Below are 15996 nucleotides of genomic sequence, written 5' to 3'. Positions count from 1 at the left end.
GGAATGATAGTGTCCCATTGATTGCTCTCAGTCCACCAGGTTTCTGTGATGCCTATTATATCAATATCTTCCTTTATCACAAGGCACTCTAGTTCACCCATCTTATTATTTAGACTTCTAGCATTTGTGTACAAGCACTTTAAAAACTTGTCCCTTTTTATTTGTCTGCCCTTTTCTAATGTGCCAGATTCTTTTTTATGTGACTGTTTATCATCTGATCTGGCCCTTACATTATCCTCTTCCGTCCTTAACCACCAGGCTATCAACTCATTCACACACATTGCCTCTCACCCAGTGACAATCCAAGTATTGTATGCAAAGTGCAACAGCTTCAAAAGGAGAGACTGAAAAAGTTCTATGCCAGAATACCCAATAGCTGTGGGGGTTAGGGCATTTTCTAGGAGGGGAAAGACCTGGGTTCAATTACATGTTCCAGAGCAGGCACTTCCAGGTGACTGTCCTAAAAAATGGCTTAAAGTGGCGTATGGCCCCTACTACTCCAGCAATTTTGTGAATCTGACCCCTTACAAATGTCTGGAAACAAAACATTTCTGGTAGAAAGAAATGTTGAGATAGACCCAAAACAGATGTTCTGTCAACTTCTTTGATTTGATGAAAATTTCAAAAAGGTTCAGATTCAGTTAGACACAAATCAATTTTTTTTTCTTTTCAATTTTTCAGTAATGCTAATGGACTGAAAAATCAGCTGTTTTCCCAGCTCTAGTCAACAGTAGTCCTGTAGTGGAAGGGAAGCCAACCCACAAACAAACCCTGCAGTAAATGATGTGATAGCCTTTTGTACAAATGGGTGGGAGATGGGGGTGTATGTGAATGTGGTCCCTGAAGGCAATTTATGCCTTAAACCATGATATTTGATTATCCTTATCATCGTTTTAGTTTGCACATTTAGTGGTTATACCTTTATCCGCTCTGTGTTCACACTTAGCATCCGAGCAATTTGCCTTGATGGCCTCCTGCTGCAGAGAATCACTCAGGATGATTACACATGCTAAAGAAACAAGATTCTTCTACTAGATCTAAACTTACAACCCATTCATTTCACCAAGTAGCCCCTCGTTCTTGCAGTATGGGACAGGATACAAAGATAACACTAGTCACTTTTTTCTGTGTTTTTCCACATTTTGAAATGTCTCGGGCAAGTCCCCTTTAACTTTTCTTCATTCCAGTCTAAATAATCCTTATCTCTAAAACAATGCTTCGATCCCGCAGAACCAGCTACCACTTTATGGTACATGTCTACGTCTTCTCCACCTTGGGCATGTCTGCTTCTGTCCAATCTGCCTACTGTCCAACACCTCATCCTAGAGGCCTCATTGCCAACTCTTCATGTTACTTCTCTCCCACACATCTCCACCAGTCATGACATCACCAGCATCCTCTCCATCACACAGGTTCATAAACATTTTCTTCTGTTCTCTCCTTCACGTAAATCCAGTCCTTGCTGTTTTCTCTCTACACCATTCTCAAAATCAATTTTTTCCTTCCTGTTGCTATTCTTGTCCTTATTCAGGTAATTTCTTACTACTTTAGCCTCCTGCTCTCCAGCATTCCTACTTCTTAAACCTCTGCATTGGCTTTCCCCACTTTTTTCTTCTACATTTTCATCCTTCATCTCAAGCTCTCCGCCTTACCTATAAAGCACTACACTGTTGTGCTCAGGCCCACTTCCTTGACCTCATCTCATTCTGCTCGCTTTGTTTCCAATTGCTTGAGCACTTTTTAATTCATACTAGGACTTTGTCCTGCATCACATGGCTATTTATTTTCTGTAATGGTGTTCTATGAAGGTCCTTTTCAAAAGCTTTAGGAATATCCAAGGCATGTGTGCCAGCCAGGTCACCTTGACCTTCCATTAACTTTTTCAAGAACTCAATAGTTTAGAGAGAGTTTTCCTTACCAATAATTACCCACCCATTCTGCCCGTACTTATATCTCGATGATCAAATTTTTCTCTCAGTTATGCCAATGTATATCTGGAATATTTCAGGAAAGCTGATAGAGTTATTCTGGATTTTCACAGGTATAACTAATAGCATAATTTGGCCCTCGATCTGTTTCCCTAAGAACTGAGGAGTCAGGTGTCATGGAGTCAGGAGGATGCAGATCAGGGAGGAATAGGCGGGTTGACAAGAAGGTGGGGTACGGACAATGGGGAAGAGGAGAGAAAGAAGGTGAGAGGGCTGCCATGAAGGGAGAGAGGAGAAATAGAGATGTCATTGTTTATGCAGGCTAAAATACCTAACTACAAAAATGTAAGAACACTTTCACTTCCTAGTGCCTATTAAGTGCTTAAAATGCAAGCGCTTCTAGGGGTTTTGCCCCCTGACTCCCTCTGGGGTACTTGGCCGTGTCTAGATCCCCAATCATGATGTGTCCCACAAGGTCTCTCTGAAAACTTCTAAGATACATACAGTATTTAGGTCAGAAACTTGGGGTCACATCGCACAAAACTGCAGGGCTTTACTGGGGCCTGGTGACATCTTAAAAGCAGGACTGAAACTTGATTCATAGGTAAGAAAATAACCACATGTGATCATGTGACAAAAAGTGCAATCAGCTCCCCATACCATGTGTGCTGCTGTGGTGAAAGCCTTTCTTCCTATGAATGGCTCCTCAGAGGGAAACAGAGAGAACTTAAAAAGAAAAGGCTTGGGCTAGTTATAGAGAATTCATCCTCAGACATGCTGAGCTCGAGCTCTCTGGAAACCTGACCAAATTCAGAATATTTCTAAGAGTGGCACCCGGGAACAGAGCAAATTTAAACGGAAAGAGTTGAAGATGATTTATGTGAAATTAATCTATAACACTTTCTCTCTATTCATGCCCAGCTTATCAGCAAATTACTCAAGTATTTCCCCTGCTATGCTAAGTCTCTGTTGGATGGCCACAGTTCTTGTTAAAAACCATGCAAAATAGAAAATATCCGCTTAAAATATCTGCCAATGTGCTACTCCCTTAGACAGAACAAAGACAAGTATATTGTACAAAAGACTGAGCAAAAATAATAACGTTAACATTATTACAGCACACTGATGTATGGTATCTTTGCAATTAATGCCCTCATGACAGAGAATAATGGATGGAATGAAATGAAATTCAGTGCAGGAAAATAAATCCTTCAGATCTTTCTGGTGACCTTATAAACAAGAGAGAAATTAATGTTATTCTTATTTCACCTAACTCACATCCATTTTTTTTTTTTTGCTTTGTGCATTTTTTTTATTTATTTATTTATTTTTTTTGCAGGCCTGACTTTAGTGACCATGAAAACGAGGGAACTAAAAAGCACTGATTAGATCCAAGAATAGTTTAGGAGGCACTGTACAGGGTTCTCCACATCGCTCTGCCAACACTCCTCAAGCCAAACCTGCAAGATCCTGACCTTTAGGGATGAGATCTCTGTTATAAATGAATCTGCAAACACATTTCCCCTGGGGATATGCTGTATGCATAGCTTGTTTGCATGATCAGGAGGGAGAGAGGAAGGGATTTTCCATGTCTGTGTATGTTTTCCATATATATCTGCCAATAGTCACTAGTAGTCAGTATTCCCAGGGCCTACATCGAGTTTTGGTATAACTACTCTGTTGTACACTATATTTTCTTTATAGATATTGAGTAAAATGTGCAGGTTATGGGCCAAAGTCTAGTCTCCAAGAAACTCCCCTGACATTAACTGAGTAACTAGCACCAGTTGGACAGCAGTGTAACTGAACAGAATTTACCTCTCATGCCCGCAACCTCTCTTGGGAAATATGAGTAAAAAGAAAACGTAAAATATTAGATGAGTAGATAACATAAAATGGTTGGGATTAGTTTCTTTAAACTAAGGTTAGTGGAAATTTTATTTATGTTAATGACTCAGTATTCCTAAAATTAATAATTTACAGTAATAAAATGTGAGCTATCAGGAGGTCGGTATAGGGAAGAAACAAATGTATATAAAGTGAAGTATGTTACCAGTAACACTCCGCATCCCTCCACACACACATTTTCACTTACAGAAATAAAAACTTAAAAAAAAAAAAAAATCTCCCGTACAACTAACAGCACTGTCTACTATACAAATGACAGACCTCTATTTGTAAGCTGCCAAGCTACTAACTAAATCTCTTTTATTTCCTGCTTTGTCATTCTGTGGATAATTCTAAAAGCTTTCAGCGCATTTCCTCCCAGTTAAACTCAAATTAGTCCCCTTGACTGGACTCCTGCTGGGACGCCTTGGTACATCACAGAACCCTCACTGAGAAAATCTCTTTTCAGTCCAGCAAATCACCTCAGTACCTGCTACTCTGACAAGGCCTGTGCCATTATTTATTACATAATAAGCTTTTGCTGTTGAGGGTCAATTATTCCATTGACTGGGCATTACAATAATTCTTAGTAATTAAAAGAGGTACTTATGTGAATCTGGATGCATATTGAAAGAAACATTAGTCCTTTTGTTATCTTGGCAAGTCCATTGTTCCTAGCCAGGCCCAACCAATTAGCATCTTTTGCCAATCCCTGTCAGCTGGGGTTTGGAAAGAGTGAAAAGAGGGTCACTCAGATGCTAATTTAGATACAATTGTGACAGCATAGTTTAGAGGGAGTTGCTCCAAAGGCGCCATCAGGGTTTAATGAAGCAAACAGCTTGGGTCCCAGTGACCCTGCAGGGGTAATTAAAAAAGACTGCTCTGTGTTGCTGTGCCAAATAAGAGAGTGGCATCATGAAGCACTTCCACAAAAACATTTTTAAAGGACATATAATCATCCATTTAATCTGCTCATTAAACAAGTCTCTCATGCGAACTTAACATGAATTAGCACTTTCTAAACGGCAAAATTTGACATAAAGCAGACAGTTCAAATGATTCTAAAGGTCACGATTCAAATCGGTTTTCCATTATTATTATACGCTCAATTAACGATAATGTATTAATATTTGGGGATATCAACATTTATGGAAGTCCATCACTTTAATACTCCTTTTATACAAAAATATGAACAGCCAGTTTTCAAAAGTGAAATGTCTGTGCTATTGTTATTGGCATCGTTAACACACTGGGGCCCTGATTCTGTAGAGACCCTTACTTATGCACAGTATGCACATCATCCCGTTGATGTCAATGGGCCACATTCGGTCTGGTGTCTAGCATCTGCATTTCCCATGGGATTTCTATGGGAACTGTGGGTACTCGGCACCTTTCAGGATTTGGCCCAACGAGATTACTCTTATAAGCATGTACAGGATCAGTTTCTAAGGCTACGTCTACACTAGCACTTTTGTCGACAAAAAACTTTTGTTAGTCAGGGATGTGGAAAAATACCCCCCTGACTGACCTAAGTTTCACTGACAGAAGCACTTGTATGGACTGCGCTTTGTTGGTGGGAGACGCTTTCCTGCCGATATAGCTACCACCACTTATTTCGGGTGGTTTAATTATGCTGATGGAAGAGCTTCCCCCCATCGGCATAGTGCGGCTACATGGAGACCATATAGTGGCGCAGCTGCAGCTGCACAGCTGTTCCACTGCAAGGTCTGTAGTGTAGACATAGCCTAAAACTTAAGCAATAATATAATTCTTCACATTATATTTTAGCTATCTATTTATACACAGACCCCCACTCCCTCAGCACCTTCCCTGCTGCTGTCCTGCAGGAGGCCAGGCTTTACGCAGCTGGAACCCCCTCCCTGCCACCAATTCCCCACTTCTGGCACAGGCAGCAGCAAGGCACCTCCCACTGTTTCACAACGGAGTGACAGAAATAAAAAAATTCCTCCCCATTCAGGTCTGGGAATGGTCAAGAACAGAGGGAAGTTAAAAAGGTATAGCCTACAGGGCACTGGACAGGGAGTCAGGAAACCAGAGTGCTATTCCTGATTGTGCCACTGCCATACTGTGTCACCTTGGACAGGTCACTTCACCTCTCCAGGCTTCTGTTCCCCCGTCCACAATTTGTCTGTCTTGTCTATTTAGACTATAAGGAGGGACTGTCTCTAACTATGTTTGAACAGTGCCTATCACAACGGCCTGATCTCACTTGGGACTTGTAGACACTACTCTAATACAAATAAGCAAGAAGAATTAAAAAGAGGGGCAAGAAAAAGGAGTGAGGAAAGAAGAATGGGGGGTGAGAGAGAGGGAAGTGCCACCTGCTTTCCATCATCGCCTTTCAATACTGAAAAGCTGACCTCCACCAGCTGCATCTTTTCCCAGAACTTTGTATAAAGAGTCCACAGACGGCAGCAATTAGGCTGCTCCCCGGATATTTAGCACCCTGATACATTCCATGTAGAGCAGCCTCCCGCAGCATCAGTCACCCTCAATCCCAGTGCACTAACAAGAAGAATGAAACATCAGAAATGTCATCTTGGACCAAAAAGAAAATCACAAGATATCTACATCCACTCAGCATGCTCAGCCTATAACCTTCCTTCACACAGCCCCTAACCTGATCCCAAACATCTGCTGTTCAATACTAGGTCCTTGGTCCACAAGCAATTCCTCATCTGCAACCTGATGACAAACCACAGGCCCATAGCTAGATAACCCCTCACCCCCCCCACCCTACCCCACAGAATGCACAAAACTGAGGATGGAGTAGCGATCTTACGCCCACCCAGCCAGAGACCAAGAAGAGGTTCCCTTGGAAAAGCAGAATCCTTCAAGTGTATCCATCTTATCTGCTAATTTCTGCTACTCAGCAGTCCTCCAGATAGCAAATGCTTCCCAGAAGAGCTGACAGACATGCTGACTGACATGGTGGTGGGTTCCTCAAAGCTTGAACTCTGATGAACTTCAACATCTATGCAGATAACACCGCTGACACCGAATCTCCTATCGACCATGGGTCCTGCAAAAGAGATCTGCAGGCCGCCCTCTTAGCTGATTACATCCCGACAAGATCCTGGCACAGAAGTGGATGGTAGTCAGTTTACTACCTCCTGCAAGACGATAGCAGAATCCAACTTCACAAGGACATAGCTGAATTCCAGAGCAATGTAAATCTTAACCAACCCACAGGCCAGGGAGAAGTAGTTGCAGTTAAACGTTACAACCACACATCTGACCATTACTACTGACACTCTAGGCACTAAATGTGCTCTTCCCTCCTCCCCTCCATGCATCAATCTCCCCGCTACCCCTCACCCAATGAAGTGGGAAGAAAGGAAACTGGAGTATCATTGGCAGAAAATATAAACAGATGCAGATAAAGATTTCCTTAAATGTTACCCTGCAGCCACATTAGATGTTAAGAGATCCTCCCTCCTCCTCATTAGCTGTCAGAATAGTTAAATCTCAACCTACATAAATTTTCTGGACTATACATTGATTCATTAACCCAAACTCCTCATCACTCCAGAAACCACTTCTGCACCACATTAGGGAACAGGTAACATATTTCTCAGAAAAAGACCCAAAAATCAGGACTGTCCCTATAAAATCGGTACATCTGGTCACCCTGCCTCTGAGCAACAAGCACCCCTGCTGACACAGATTGTCAACCTAACCTTTGTGAAGGGGAACCTGCTGTCTCTCTCTAAAGCACTACATAGTTCCACCAAAAACCCACCTAGGGATCTAGCAGACCTTTCAAACAACTGCCTAGTATCAAACCTCCTTGTTTTGAGCAAGTTCCTTGAGAAGCTAATGAAGAACTGCCCACAATTCACCACTGCCAATATCTGGAATCTCTCCCAGTTGGCTTTCAGGTCAGGTCAAGGAACAGACTCAGCATGGATAGCTTGGATAGATGGCTTTTTCTTGTCCATAAACAGGCAGGACTTCTTTATACATCCTCTGGGATCTATCAGGAACATTTGATATGATTACCAGGGCAGGCATACTACTTTCTCGGCTAAATCCTTTCCTCAGGAACAATGAAGCTGTTGACTTCAAGGGTGAAATTCCTAATAAGAGACAAGGCTTTCTTGTCCAATGGACCACATCTTTGAAACTCATTGCTGGAGAAAATTAGAATGATCACAAATCTTACATCTTTCAGAGTGAAGTGTAAAATTAACTTCTTCAGATTACAGTTTCCACAGACACAACTAAAACAGAAGGAAAAAGAAGCACATGCAAGGAGAGAGAGAGAGAGGGAATACATAAGGAACAGCAGGAGAAGAGAGAGAGAGAAGGAAGTAAATTATCATTCAAAATAATTATATCCCTAAACTGCCTCAGGAGGAAGTAGGGAGGAAAATTAGACAATTAAACCACTGGTCTCCGGTGAGTTTGCTTATTATCTCTTGGGAGGTGCTCAGATATTATGGTGATAGTCACACTACATGAATGTATATATTCCTGTGTGTATAAATAAAGTTAAAATATATGGGGTGTGTGTGTACATTATATAATGAACAGTATCCCGCGCAACCTGGCAGTAAAAGGGGAGTACTTTGTAAATAAAATTCTGATTCTGATTGCTCCTATTAAATTGTAGTTTGGTATCACTTTTTGGAAATAGCTTTATTTAGCTCTAGTTTTTCTAAGTATAGATTCCCATTATGCCCCCACCACCCAGTACATTTCTTAACACAGTTGGGGCAGTAATTTAATAGCTGGGCTAGTTACAACTAAACCTTTAGCTCTATTTAAAACGGCAAAAACAATGTGTTCTTCCTCTTGGGAGGGCTACACTACCATTTGGTCATACAGCAACACATTTTGGACACACTTCTAAAGTAGCTGCCTGCATCATGAAGATTTATGATTGGAAAGGGGGTGGGGGTACAACTCCCTGAAAAACATGTCCATATGGGAAAAAAATTCACACGTTAACTTCCTAAACAACTCTGTGGTTCAAGCAGAGGGTGAGATTTTGTCATGTTTCTTAGGTTTTTCTCAATTATAGTTATATGCTGCAAATGGTTCTGTAATTATAGTGGGATATACAATACTATTCATAGTGTCTACCTCCACTACTCCACCAGCATACGTGATAGTCATTCCAGACATTCCAACCCCTTCTTTTTGTTTTTTTGGGTAATGTTCAGAAGGCTTTTGTTCTGTCCCTAGAAAACTTTATTTTTTAAAAATCCTCTGGCCTTAGAGGTATCAACCATATAAGAATTTCTGTAAACAAAAACAGCTGTATAAAAAAAATAGTAAAAGATTACCAGGAGAAAATGTTTTACTAGGAGTCATTCTATTTTCTAAAGTCACATTAGCCTAACTCTGAATTTTAACAGAATTTTAGTACAAAATAAAGTGTAGTTAATCTCTGTTATACAATGAATAACTTGTAATCAGTGATCCATATTTCATTCAGAAATGAATTGTACTATTAACATATGAATTACTAATATGAACACGTTAATTTATTAGAAGTATTCGTTGGGGAAAAAACCCAATAAGTACACTTTATTTTCTTATAATAATTAGAGAGTAGATTCAGGCTCATATGACTTTAATAAATATATTTACAAATGTTTCATTAAGGTGTATATCTCAATATCTTCCTAACAAATAGTGAATATTCATGACATTTCTGTCCAATCAATTAAAGAATTCTTTTGTTTAGTTGTTAAGGTGGTAAAATGTCTAAAAAATTATTGGGTTCTTCATGTTTTCAAGCACATGATCTCACTAAAATGGTTAAATGAAATTTAAAAGCAAATGGAACAGGGATAAAACTAGTCTAAAAACTCACTCTCAGAATGTTTATTTCCCTTTAGCTAAACAACAGTGACAATTGGTATTTGAAATATTTTCTTTATTTGGAGCTTGTAGCCTGAACAATAAGCCATGACAGCTCCAGCTCAGCCCTCTTGAGGCCTGTACCAAGTGAAGCCTAAACTCACCATTCAGCAACTGCATCAGCCATGGGATGTCTGGAATTTGTTGTGTGCACTCATCCTTAAAATGGAACAGCTGCTGTGAGAGGCCGTTACAAGACACCTATAGGAGCATAAGGCTCCAGTGACACCCTTATCTACAACTTGATATGAAGAGCATTTGCTGCAACACTGCTCCCATCCCCAGGTGTAAAGTTACAAGATACACAGTCCCAGAATACTTGGCTTAGTAAAGTGGAAATAAGTAAAGTTTCAGCATTTCTTTTGGTCCATGAACTTTGCAAGATTTCTGAATGGATTAAATTGTCTATAACAATTATTAAATGTAACTCATCAATACACCCATTTTACAAACACACACCTGTTAACAGCCTGCATTGTTCCTACACACCCTTGTAAATGCCACAAAACAGCCATGCTCTTTGGGCCAAGTCCTGCTTTTCTTACTCACTGTCAGTCCTACTGACTACAATGGGACTGCTCTCATGATTGAAGCGAGCAGGATTTAGCAGAAAACAATAGCAATATAGTAAATAGTTCATAGAGAAACATAATGTCCTGAAAAATATATTTTTGTAAGAAACATGTTTGTAGAATTCTTATTAGCTAAACAAAAGAGGAGAAATGATCAGCAGTATAAAGACCTAATGGCCTAAGCTTTCTCCCACTGGAGACAATGGCAGACTTCCTACTGATTCTATTGACTGCAGGATCATGATCTAACATCAAAAACAGACAAATTGTCAGAAGAGGAGGATCCTGTTTGCAAGCACACTGTGTATCTGCAAAATTTGCACCTACAATTGAATAAGATTACTTATACCTCTAAATACCTGACAGTCGGTGCCTAACCTGGATTAAAATTAGAACCCTAAATGTCTGTTTGGCCCAACTAGTCCTCTTTTTACCCTTTCTCCAATATAAATTTTAACTAAGTTTGTAACCAGTTAGTGACATGGTTGACTCTTAACGGTTTTTGCATCTCCCCAACACATTATTAACACTCAGTTAATAACCATGGTAGCTAATCACAGTACCACTTTGCCCAAAGACTTGGCCTGGCATCTAGGTGTTTTCTTTTAACTAAGTCATAACACTGTTATTTTGATATGTGGATGAGACCCCCGATCGTGCCTGGGTATTGGGACGGTTGATTCTCTTTTCCTGGGTACAACATCCCCAGAGTGCACTGTCCCATATGCAGCTCCTATCCCTCGCTGAGGCATTATAGGATAGCTGCCCAAATTTTCCCAGAAGGCACTAATATACACACATTCTGGAAGCATGGCAGGTTTGGATGCCCCACAAACATAGACAGCACATGCAAAATGCTGTTAAGTGGACATAACTCAACAGCATTTGTTGCAACTGGGCCAGATGAGAGCATAAAAACAACTGTACATACAGCACACATAGGGCCCACCTCTTTGCTTTATTGTTGTATAATCTTCAAACTCCTCTGAAATGCTTTATTGCAGGGAGTAAGTAGGGAAATTCCCACTATAAACTATCTATTCGTTGTCTCTTGTGGTTTAAAAAAGCCATGGCCACAGTAATCAGTTGGATGGGGCTCTACCCCAGCTGCACCTTCTGGATTCATTCCAGTTGCTTCAATCCTGAGGATGGCAGAATGTCTCCAAAAGTGCTGGGGGAGTGCAGAGGAGCAGCGTTTGCACCCTTTGAAAGGGTGGAGCATGTGCTCTCCACTTCGGTCCAGCAGCTGATATAGAAGAGGGACAGTGCCAAGCTCTACTCCAACCTATCTGGAAAGTCTAGTTATGCTTGTGAAGCTCTTACTTTCCCAGCCTCTTTTTTTGGGCTCTGGCTGGGCAAGGATGTCGACTGTGGCTCTTTCTTGCATAGGTATGCAAGACTGTGGAAGGCTACTTCCATCCTCTCTCACCTTGCAAGGCCAGACACAACACAGTCCTTAATAACTTTGTATCTATTCAGGTAGTGAAGTCTCCAAAGTATTTACAAAGAGACATAAAAATAACACTCTCTCTAATGCATACTTTCTTGTTTCACAGATGTAGGAGATATAGCTTAGCTAGTTTATATTTATTTAGAGAGAGTGCGTGTGTATATGTGTGCGAGAGAATGTAAGGGTTTGGCTACACTTCCAGATGGAGGTATAAATTCCAGGTCAAGGAGACCTATGTGTACAAGCTCTAATCAAGCTAGTCTGCGCTAAAAGTAGTGCAGCTCTGGGGGTGTAAGTGGTGGGAGGGGCTAGTCGCCCTGAGTATGTACCTGACCAAAATGCATTGTCCAGGGAAAGGAATATTTCACGTCTTCCATATCTTGGTTCCTTGAGGATCCATGTAGTAACTCAGTTATATTATCACTTTGAGAAAGTCTCTGTCAGTATCCATGCACTTCAGCCTCTAACTCTCAGAGGTCTCTTGAGGACTTCTCCATTTTTCACAGTTTCCTCAGCCACAAGCCTTTATGACTGCCTCAGCTCCATCCCCTTGTTAACAAAAAAATGGCTTACAAGTCCCCAGCTTCTCATTCAGTCCTAGCATACTGAAAACGAAGGACAACACATCTCTCGCAACACAGAATCCTAGAGACAGCTCCCATTTTCAATCATTCACCGCCGGCTACCCAGAATTTGTTGTTTCTGTAATCACAGTGGAATGAGTCCCTGGGAACCCCACTGTTATCGTCTTTCATCCAGTTCTACGATCCAGCAATGCATTGTTCAATAATAACCTCACTTCCTTTGATTTGTATTGGATTTTATCCCTCTGTTGAGGTTTCCTGGTATTATTTATTTATTTTTAACTGCAGAGCTATACTGGGGATGGTTTCAAATGCATAGAGTAACTCGCAATCTAATTCCTGGTCAGTGAACTTCATGACTGCTCCCATTTCTGTACTCTCTGTTTTTTCATGGTTGCCACTAGACTTATTGTTTTACATCTGTTTGCATTAAAGTGTATTTTCGACTTAATAACCCAATCACTTAAAAAACCCCAAATCCCTCTGACTCTGACTGCATAAATTCTGAAGTATTTGCCATTCTGTACCTCCAGCCTTGGTATCATCAGCTAACAACAAATATGATCTTACATCTGATCTTACATTCTCATCCAAATTATTTATGTATGTATTATTAAAAAGTGTGTTCCTCTAGAGTATACCACTGGCAACCCATTTCCAGCAAAAGAAATGATCTTTTGCAGACACTCGCTGCTGCATCCCATTTTGAACTAGTTTTCAAGCCAACCAGTTTTTTTCGCTCGTTGTACCATGACTCTTTGGCTTAACCAGCAAGTTTGGTTGTGAAACCTTATCAGCTGTTTAACTCAAAATAAATGCCTGTAATACACCCCCTAAAATTCCCTTGTCATTTGTGGCAGTACGAAGAGTATCTATTTACTTCATAACATAGAAAATAAAACACTAGCATAGTGCATCTGGAAATCCTGAATTCCAGTTGCAAAGGCTTAACATGCAAAATACATTTGTTTTCACAAATAGTTCTGATTTTCTATTAAAAAGTCTTTGTTTTTCTCCTCCTTGACTTAAACAGCAATAAAAAAATACTTAAAAATAACTGCCCTTCAAAGCTATTTTTAAAAATGATACAGCCATTTAAATTATTAATTCTTATCCATTTTTGTCTCACTTGTCCTGCTTTTTGGTTTTTTGTCACTTTTTTCTTTAAGAGTCATCTCTGGTTTCTATGTCAGACAGTTGAGAGGTAGAAAGGGAAATGTTTTCAAAGATCAAAATTAAACAAACCTGACTGCACACTTCAAATTTGCCACGGGACTCAATTATTTCTATTAGAAGCCCTTATTTTTCACAAGTAAGAAGTTATGTTCCTCAGCATCCCAATAATTATTTCTTATAATTTTGAAAATGTTGAGGCAGTTGTTTCCTGAGGGTTTACTAGTTAACTCTTTCACTGTCAGAAACAATGACATGGACACTCCAAGAATAGGATTCCAGGGAAATGGAGACCTGATGCATTTCATTTTGCTTGGGGACAAGCAGGGCAGAAAGGACTTTGAAATGCACAGTTGGAAAGCACTATAGATGTGGAAAGGATTGTTATTGCAATCCATATGTAATACTTTAGAACAGAATCACTTAAAGTGGACTCAATTCTCCCTCCTAGAACAAGTTTGCTTATCGATGAAATTCATCCAGTTGCAGAGGGCTCCCACAGAGATGTGCACTGCCAGTGTAACAGTCATGCAGGAAGGGTCTCAGCATCCCTATTTACACGTCTCTGCAACAGCCCTACATAGGCAAGTGTGGAGGGTGACAGTGGGGGTAAGCTGCGGTTAAAGCCACAGTATCTCTGCCTAGATAAATCCAGGGCCCTAATACCATAGACCTGATCCAGGAATGTGCTGCATGCTCTGAACTGCCATTGCACCACACAGGAGTTGCTCAGCACCTTTCAGAATTGGGCCAACCCTGCATAAATGGGGTGCTGAGCCTCCTCAACTCCCATTGACTTGCAGGATTGGTTCTATCGTGTGTAGGAAGTCTGGCTGCCATTACAGACCAAAGGCTAAAAGCAGTGCCTGGGGAGGGAGGCAGGCCATACTGGAGCCCTAGCCACTTCAGACACAAGTCCTGCATCTTGGCAGGCAGTTAGACTAGATGATCCTTGTAGTCCCTCCTAACCCTATGAATCATAGAAGATTAGGGTTGGGAAGAGACTTCAAGAGATCATCTAGTCCAATCCCCTGCTCAAAGCAAGACCAACCCCAACTATGGTTCTATGATTCTACTGCAGCAGAGCCTTGTAATTAGCCAAGTCATGGGTTGAAGGGTAGATTTCACTTTCCCAGTCCACCCTTACCTCACTTAGGTAAAGCCTGATTATTTGGCCTTAATGCATAACAGGAGGTTTGTCATAACCGTTAACACATTCATAGAATCATAGAAATGTAGGGCTGGGAGGGACCTCAAGAGGTCACCAAGTCCAGCAGTTTCATTGTATCAAAGCTCACTATAAGCTGGTTTCATTTCACTTTTTATTTGCTAGATAAACTTTGTACCCTTTAACTTAAAATTCCCTTATTATGGATGATTCAGTAAAATACCTGTGCAGAAGCTTCCTTGCAATGGTAGAGACTCTCAGCTATTCCCTGACCTTAATGCATTTGATCTTAATTTTTTTAGTGCGTGGGTTGTTCTGTGCTTTGTTTTGAGTTTTTTCCCATTTTGGAATGAGGTATGTATTAGACAATACAAGTTACATAGTAGGACATAGTATGGAGCTGAATGGGTTAGCTGCAAAGCAATCAATAGGCCTGTGTCCTTTTACAATATACCAGTTAAATCCTTTCATTGTCAGTTCTTTGCACTTATACAGAGGATAGTTATAACAAGAGTCCTCAGATGACTTTAATTATATTTTGCCTGCAGTAGCTTCAGGCAGAAATAAGGTTCTGGGATAATTTTTTTTAGTAGAAGCGTGATCATTTTCTAAGTACATTTGAAAAGATTCTCAGGTTTTTCAAAGAAAAAATGATAAAACTAAGCAAATGATGTTTCTTCTGAGAAGATTCTTGCAGAAAGAGTAACACAAAATTAATGTAGAGTAGGGTGTACTGATTTAAATCAAAGTGAGTTAATCATGTTTTGCCTTTGAACTTTTTGGCTATTTTCCTAAAGGAAGATTGATGTTTATTATGAAAACATTTTGATTTGCAATTAAATATAGCCTTTACACTAAACGTGGTGCTTCTTTATGATAATGAGGAGGCACTATCAACACCCATTCATTTAAACACTTACATAGCTTAACAGATGTTTATTCATAATATTTAGATTTTTATGTTTGAAAATGGTGAATGATGCATTTCTTATGTACTAAATAATTAATTTTTTTACTTAGTGAGAAAAGGTGGGTAAACTAATACTATTATTAGACCAACTTTGTTGGTGAGAGACAGGGTTTTGAGCTACACAGAGCTTTTCATCAGGTCTGGGAATGGTACTCAGAGTGTCACAGCTAAATATAAGGTCAAATAGATAGTTCAGCATAAGTTGTTATGACATGTTTTAAGGGACCATACAAGATGAACTGACTCCTGTAGTCATACAAAAGTGTTGGGCAGGCTTCCTTTGAGCATAAAGACTGATAGGTCAGAAATAGAGTGATCGCTTTCTGAAAAGTGTTCACTGACAAGTGATATGGTACTTTTATGTTTTCTCAT

At 40.2% G+C, this 15996-nt stretch overlaps 1 protein-coding gene across 1 annotated transcript in view; it reads right to left on the bottom strand.

The window, feature by feature from the left end:
- Nucleotides 1-15996, bottom strand: part of ATP8A2 (ATPase phospholipid transporting 8A2) — a 612384-nt gene that overhangs the window by 85844 nt on the left and 510544 nt on the right. The gene's annotated exons all lie outside the window — the stretch shown is intronic.

The sequence above is a fragment of the Chelonoidis abingdonii genome, chromosome 1, assembly GCF_003597395.2.
Source record: "Chelonoidis abingdonii isolate Lonesome George chromosome 1, CheloAbing_2.0, whole genome shotgun sequence".
Lineage (NCBI taxonomy): Eukaryota > Metazoa > Chordata > Testudines > Testudinidae > Chelonoidis > Chelonoidis abingdonii.
The sequence above is the reverse complement of the archived record's forward strand: the minus strand, read 5'-3'. Positions and strand labels throughout refer to the sequence as shown.